This window comes from Myotis myotis, unplaced genomic scaffold, assembly GCF_014108235.1.
Source record: "Myotis myotis isolate mMyoMyo1 unplaced genomic scaffold, mMyoMyo1.p scaffold_m19_p_3, whole genome shotgun sequence".
Taxonomy (NCBI): domain Eukaryota; kingdom Metazoa; phylum Chordata; class Mammalia; order Chiroptera; family Vespertilionidae; genus Myotis; species Myotis myotis.
Genome location: NW_023416335.1, coordinates 183847804 through 183855592, shown reverse-complemented (window position 1 = coordinate 183855592; position 7789 = coordinate 183847804). Strand labels below are relative to the sequence as shown.

The following is a 7789-nucleotide window of genomic DNA, read 5'->3' as shown; positions in this document are numbered from 1 at the left end:
GCAGGCAGGCCCAGCCATGACCAGAAGACAGCATTAATGATGCTTAGTATCTGAAATGCTGGAATCATAGGAATTGAAACACAAGCACAAAAAAAGCCTTTGAAGTCAAAGTTTGTTTGGTTTAAATTTTAATCGACAGTCAATCTGTCCACAAAACTCCTCCTAGAAACCAGATGGAAAGAACAATATAGAGTACCTTCATGCAGTCTGCGCCCTTTCCCAAGGTGGGTGTGTTATCAGTGGGGTGTTGCTAAATGCTATAGGAATCATTGTAAGCCAAAAGAATTCAAAAATAGTAGTGAACAGACATTTTCAGAATATTTCTAGAATAAGGAAGTATATTCTAAGCTATAGAACATAAATTTTTTTCTTATTGTTTTAGTAGTTTACATTTGTAAGGAAAAGTAATTTTACCACCACCTTTATCATTGCACAGTGTATTAAACCACCTTTATATACCACACACTAAAAGATAAAGAACCATTTGTCTTGGAAATCTGGGGCAGAGAGCAGGTACTAGGAACAAACTAGGAATCAAAAAAAGTTTTATTATAAGTTTTTCCCTGGACGTAAGTACTATTAACATTTTCCTATAATCCTTTAAACAATTTTCTCTGCATATTTTTTCTCTTTTTAAGGACTGCCAAAACTAATTTTATTTTTGCACTCTTTATTAATTTAAAAAAAAAAACTAATAATGACTTTTCTCTTCTTTTCCTCCTGAGATCCTTAAATCCAATTTCAATGACCGTGTATTTCAGGAAATACTGAGTTCAAGTATATTGCCATAAAGAATAGCTTGTAATAACTTCCTACATATTTTTCTTTAATCTGTTTTGTAAACTATAGTCAGTTCTTGGATCATCTTAAGAAACCTATTTTTAGAAAGGTTTACGCCTTCAATAAAAATGAATAATTTGAAAATCCATGCCGATGTGACAGTTGGCCAGAGCAGCCAGAAACCGCCTTTTGCTGCAGGAAGAAGGTTAATATCACATGGGGTGCTGTGACCCAGCAGCAGAATCAAGATGCAGTGGCCACTGAATTTGGTGTCTTGAAAATGGAAGGCGTTATTGGCAAAAGCAGACATTCTGAGACCTGCACTTATCTGCCTGCTAAGACACTTAAGAGGGAGCCTCAAGAACATACAACAGAATTAGACAAAGAGCTAGATGAATACATGTGATGTGACAAGAAAACAGCTCAAAGGAGGAGGAAAAGGTCATCTCAAACAAAAATGACCTGTCAAAGACGGACTAGGAGACAGATTAGAAATGAACCATAGAGGCCGGTATGAGATCACAGAGGATGATTCTCAGGGGTAAGTGGCTAATGAAATTACCTACAAGTTGTAGGGACCCAAGCAAGATCTGGTAGCCCGAGTAGAGAGTACTAATATACTTGGGAACAAAAAGGCAATTGAACTTCTGATGGAAACTACTGATGTTGAATAAAATGGTGGCCTTTTTATAAGGAGTGGTAGTGGGAGAAAAACAGCAGGTGGAGTTTTCTTGGACCTCCAGAAAAACACTCCTAATATCAGTGAGGAACAATTTAAGAACATTTTCTACATTGAAAAGCAAAAGGAATATGAAAATAAAAAAGCTGTTAGGAAGAAGAGAACACAAGTGTTGGGGGAAAAGATGAAACAGGCTGTTAAAAGTCTAAATTTTCAAGAGGATGATGATATATCATGAGAAGTGTTTGCAAGCGACACAAACGAGGCCCTGGCCTCTCTTGATGAATCACAGGAAGGACATGGAGAAACCAAGTTGGTTGCAGAGGAAGTCATTGAGGTTGATCATTTTCACGAATTGCATGTGTTTTCTTTATAAAAATTAGGATTTTAAAATGACACCCGACTTCATATTATGCTTTTCAGCTTTATCCTATATAATAAAAGGCTAATATGCAAATCGACCCAACGGCCAAACGATGGGTCACTATAATGCACACTGACCATCAGGGGGCAGGCGCTCAAAGCAGTAGCTGCCCCCTGGTAGTCAGTGCGCTCCCACAGGGGGAACGCCGCTCAGCCAGAAGCCAGGCTCATGGCTGGCGAGCGCAGCTGTGGTAGCAGGAGCCTCTCCCGCCTCTGCGCTAAGGACCTCTCAGCGGATATCCCCCAAGGGCTCCCAGACTGGGAGAGGGTGCAGGCTGGGCTGAGAAGCCACCTCCCCACCCCCACCCCCTCACTCCCCACCACCACAGTGCACAAATATCATGCACCAGGCCTCTAGTTGATGTATAATTAAGAAATAAAATTGAAAGATATTTGAAGTGAACAATGTGATGATTTGATATATGTACAGATATCAGATATCAAAAGATATGAAGTTAATTAACACATCCATCACCTCACATATTAAACCCCCCTTTTTTTGGTGAAAACATTTAAGTTCTACATGGTGAATTTCTATTACACTGTTATCAACTATAGTCACTATGTCATACATTAGATCCTTGAAATTTATTCCTCTTATAGCTAAAAGTATGTACCCTTTTATTAACCACTGGCAACAACTTTTCTACTCTGTTTCTAGGCGTGCAATTGTTTTCCATATTATTTTGCATGTCTTTCTGGTTTGGTAAATCTCATATTAATTTTTGAAAGTTGCCTTTTCATTTTTAAAAAATGTAGTAATTATTTTAAAAATTTTACCCATAGAGTTACAAATATAAAATAAGTCACCCAGTGAGGTTCTGAATGAGCCCCTTGTCCTAGGTAGACCAGCCTCTATGACAGCACTCTAGGTCAACGGTTCTCAACCTGTGGGTCGCAACCCCTTTGGCGGTCGAACGACCCTTTCACAGGGGTCGCCTAAGACCATCCTGCATATCAGATATTTACATTACGATTCATAACAGTAGCAACATCACAGTTATGAAGTAGCAACGAAAATAATTTTATGGTTGGATCACAACATGAGGAACTGTATTTAAAGGGACAGAAGGTTGAGAACCACTGCTCTAGGTGAAGAACTCCTAATTTTTCTACCTAGGCATTTAAAGACAGAGTTTCTAATGAATAGTGACACTAAATAACAAGTGCAGTGGCCAAAAGTCAACTATTCATTTGGATGGATTTTTCAGAGTGTCTATTCAATAGCACACCCACTCCTTTACCATGCACCATTATACCTAAATATCCATAGTGAAGTCACAGAATATCAGTGTTCTGATTTCAAATAGGCTTCTCTTTGTTATAATTTAGCTGAGATTCACTTTTTCATGACTAAAATAAATCTATCTCTAAATTCAGTAAGTTTATATTACTTATACAGGATATTGTAGAGTCAATTTTGTCATTTGGAAGATTAGGTTATATAACCTGTAAAAATCCTTTCAACTAACTTTAAGGGGAATATTTCAAGCTTATGATGAACATTTAGTTTAGTCTATCTTAAACTTTGATATATGAAAATTAATCATTAATATTTTTCTGTAGTAAAAAAGAATTGCTGCTCTTCTTCTCTAGGCATTTAAGAAAACATAAATGGTGATGGAAGGAGACTTGATTTGTGGTGGTGAACACACAATACATCAATATAGAGATGATGTATTATAGAATCATACACCTGAAATATATATAATTTTATTACCCAATGTCACCCTAATAAATTCAATAAATTCTTTTTTAAAAAGAAAGAAAATATAGATTTCTATAGTTTAATATATGTGGAATTTAAAATTTGGTCATAAGAATTATATGTGCTCAATAAAGAAATACTGGGAACTATAGCCAAATACAAAGAGAAAAACTAATTACAAAAAGTTAATCACTGTTAACATTTGGGTATATGTCCTTCCTAAAATATCTGTTACAAACAGATATTTTCATTTTTTTAACATATTTTTAATGATTTTCAGAGAGAGGAAGGGAGATGGGGAGAGGGATAGAAACATCAATGATGAGGGAGAATCTTTGATCGGATGCCTTCTGCACACCCCTCACTGGGGATCAAGCCTGCAACCTAGGCATGTGCCCTAACTGGGAATCAAACTGTGACTTCCTGGTTCGTGGTTGACACTCAACCACTGAGCCACACTGGCTGGGATACAAACAAATATTTTCTAACAACAACAACAAAATAATTTTTAAATCATGGTATACTACTTAAACCTTGCTTTTTTACTAATCATGTATTACTAGAGGCCCAATGCATGAAGATTCGTGCAAGAATGGGCCTTCCTTCCCCTGGCTGCCAGCACCGCCCTCACTCCTGCCGGAGCCTCCTTTCCACCTTCCCACGCTGCCCAGAGGCCAGGAGCAGCTGAGGCGGTGCGGGACACCTGCGTCGTCGCCATGGCAATGACGCAAACGACCAGCCCTGCCCCGGGCCACTCAGCGCCTGCATATGCAAACTAACCCACCATCTTTGGTGGATTAATTTGCAGACTCACTCCTGATTGGCTGGTGGTGTTGCGAAGGTATAGCCAATTTGCATCTTTCTCTTTTATTAGTATAGAAAGATAAACAAAACTTTAATGGCCATTTGTTAACATAGGCATACCAAAATGTGCCTAACCAAACCCCAAATTCTTGGGCATTTATGAGGGAAAAAAATCACTATGATGAACTGCTCTATATGTATAATTTTGCTCACATTTCATATTACTGACTTAGATAAATTCCAAAAAATGTTATTTCTGGGCCAAAAGGGTGCCAAAACGAAGAGAGAGAAGAAGGGACACAGGGAGAGGAGGAAAGGGGGGGGGGGAGAAAGAAATAGAAAGAGGGAGGGAGGAAGAGAGAGCCATTTTAAGGCATTCGTCTTGTATGGCCCAATTGCCCTCCAAAAAATTAATACCTATTTAAGATTTACTAGTGATATATAAGCATTCCACCTTCCTCACAACCCCTGTAGAAGTGGAATATTTTTTTTCCTGAAGTCTTTTTTCTGTATCCAGTATAAAGTAGCACTTAAGGACAGGAATTTTCTTATATTTGTTTGCTCAGTTCTTAATATAATATCTGCCACAAAGTCTGTGCTCAAGAAATATTTATTAAATAATGAGTGAGTAAATCTATGTTATCCTAAGCTAACCAGGAAGCAAATATAAAGAAATAATAGCATACAGAAGAAAGAAAAACTAAACAAGGAATCAGAATGTTAGATCCACTCCTAACCAGTTTTATTATCTTCGGCAAATAATTCAACCTGTCTGACCTTGTCTCAGGAGTGGCTTTATGGGCACACAAGCTGTGTGGTCACAAAGGACCCTGCTCTCAGAGGCAGCCTGTGATTGTTTTAATGCTCTGCTGTTGCCATTGAATGCCCAAGAATTTTTGAACAAGGAGCCCAACATTTTCATTTTGCTTTGGGTTCTGCAAATTATATTGTCTTGTCTCTACTTCCTCCTGTAAAACAAGATTTAAAAAATGAGGCCTATTCAAGCCACAGCAATTCTGATTCAATGAGTTCCTGAACACTACACAAGAGGCTGCTGTTTATGTACATAAATATCTTGGAACAATTCTGAGAGCCATTCGAGCTGCCTGGTGAAGATCCTTCCTTCTGTGACGCGCTCAGCCCTTTTCTCTAACCCGTCTCCATCAGTAGTCTCCTTCAGCCTCTCCCTTCTGATTCTGCTTCCTAATTGCATTGAACTATATTTACTCCTGCCGCACTGCAACCATTAACCTTTAAGTGTGAAGGGATTGAAAAAGAGAAAGTTACTTCTGATGATCATTTTTTCTGGTCTGAAAAGAAGGAATTATCAAACATAGTTGTCTGTAATGGAGGTTCTGAACAGAAAAAAAGAAAGACTTTGAAAACTCAATTTGAGCTTCAAAAGCATTAACTCATAGATAAATAGAGTCATGATACAAAGTGGTTCCTCCCTCCCTCCCCTCTTCCCTTCCTCCCTCCCTTCCTTCTTTTTCTTCCTTTGTCTTTTTTTCTCTTTCTTTTAACTGCTTCTAAAAGCAACTGATCTCCATCCTTAAATGAACCATAGAGGGCAATTCTAATATACCACTATATCAGAACGGAACAACTAATACTCCTGTTTTATTTCTGAGTAATAATTTTGAAAATAAGTGATGGACGGCCTGGCCAGTGTGGCTCAGTGGTTGAGCCTCAACTGTGAACCAGGAGGTCACAGTTCGATTCCCAGTCAGGGCATATGCCTGAGTTTTAGCTGGATCCCTAGTGGAGAGCATGCAGGAGGAAGCCGATCAATGATTCTCTCTCATCATTGGTGTTTCTATCTCTCTCCCTCTCCCTTCCTCTCTGAAATCAATAGAAATATATTTTATAAAAGTAAGTGATGGATAACAGAGGAATAAATCACAGCAAGCTGCTCAGAGAGGGGAACAGCATGCAAATTACACTAATTTAAATTACCTTTCCTCTGTTCTCTAAGAAAACACCATCTTTATTTTAAAGCATTTATATCAGCAGTTCGAGCCATTTCATGATGTTATCTATTTCAATGGACGTGATGAAATGTGGTGGGTAAACATTCCGCCATTTTATAAAGAGATGGACAGCAAAAATAAGCTACACCAAAGTTACACAAAGCTTAGATCTCTAAGTCTAATGCTTTTTTGTTGCATATCAAAATGTGAAATAAAAACACACTACCAGGTAATGGACTGGAATAATTTGAAAAGTTGTTTTTTTCCCCCCTAAAATGTTTACTCTTTAGACTTCATCATATGTAGAACAAACTACATGATATAAATCTTCTTGACAACTTTGTCCTGGCCCCAATAAGTAGAGCTTTTCAACAGAGCATGTGTTTGGGAGAGTTTTAATATTGGCATGGTTGGTATTCTGAGCATCTCCCTGAGAGCTGGGTAAGCAGAACATAAACACAGCACAACATATGTCCATCAGTGCACAGTTGGCAAAAGTACCTATTTTGGTTCAAGTTTTCTGTCAGTTTTGTTTGCTATTTGCAATAATATGATAACATATTGCCAATGTGCAGAGAGGAAAGTAGTGTGGCTATTTGGAAGGTCAACTAACTTTTGACTATTATAGTTCAAATTGAGATATCAAAGAAATTAATAGTCCAATTACCAAAATGAATTAAAGCAGCTTCTGTAAAAACCTCCCTTACTCTCTGGAAATAATAAGGTAAGCAATGAGAATATCTGGTTCATCTAAAAAAATAATTAGGAGTTATCAAAGCATGAGGCAATTTTTATGTATATAATGTTGATGTGTGTGTGGAGATTCATACATTCATTCAAAATCTTAAGCACCTGACATAGTAGGCATTGTGCTAAGTGCTGGTAAGATAGACATGATGTAGCAGGTAAGAATAAGTTTAGCTGAGAGTAGCAGATGACACCCCCTCCAATAACATTAGCTTAATCAAGATAGAATTTCTATCAGAGAAGTTCAGAATGTATAATAGAATTTATATTTCATGTTGACCAATAGCATCCCAATAAGTTTAGAGAAAAAGCTGAAATTAAAAAATATTACTAATAACAAGAAAATAAAAAGAATTTATATCTCAGTGTTTTTCCTTCACTTTTAACTGTGAAGGAAGCCACTCAGAGTTGTTATGTTGGCGCTGCTGCCTAAATCCTCAGAGTCCCAGGCTACATCCAGATGTTTTCTCTGCCATCCCTCTAGGGTGTGGCCTTGGTCATCATCCATGATAGAGTACGGACATTCTATCCACATTTCAAGTAGCAGTTGAGGAAGAAGGAAAGAAGCAGAATTAAATATTGACCAACCATATTTTAAGGAAATTTCCCATAATCTGCCATACATTTCTCTGTTTACATCCAATTTACCAGCAGCCAATCCAAGGGCTCACATCTAGG

General features: G+C 37.8%; 1 pseudogene; it reads left to right on the top strand.

The window, feature by feature from the left end:
- Positions 1–908: 908 nt before the first annotated feature.
- LOC118650717 lies at positions 909–1835 on the top strand (annotated as a pseudogene).
- Positions 1836–7789: the final 5954 nt, after the last annotated feature.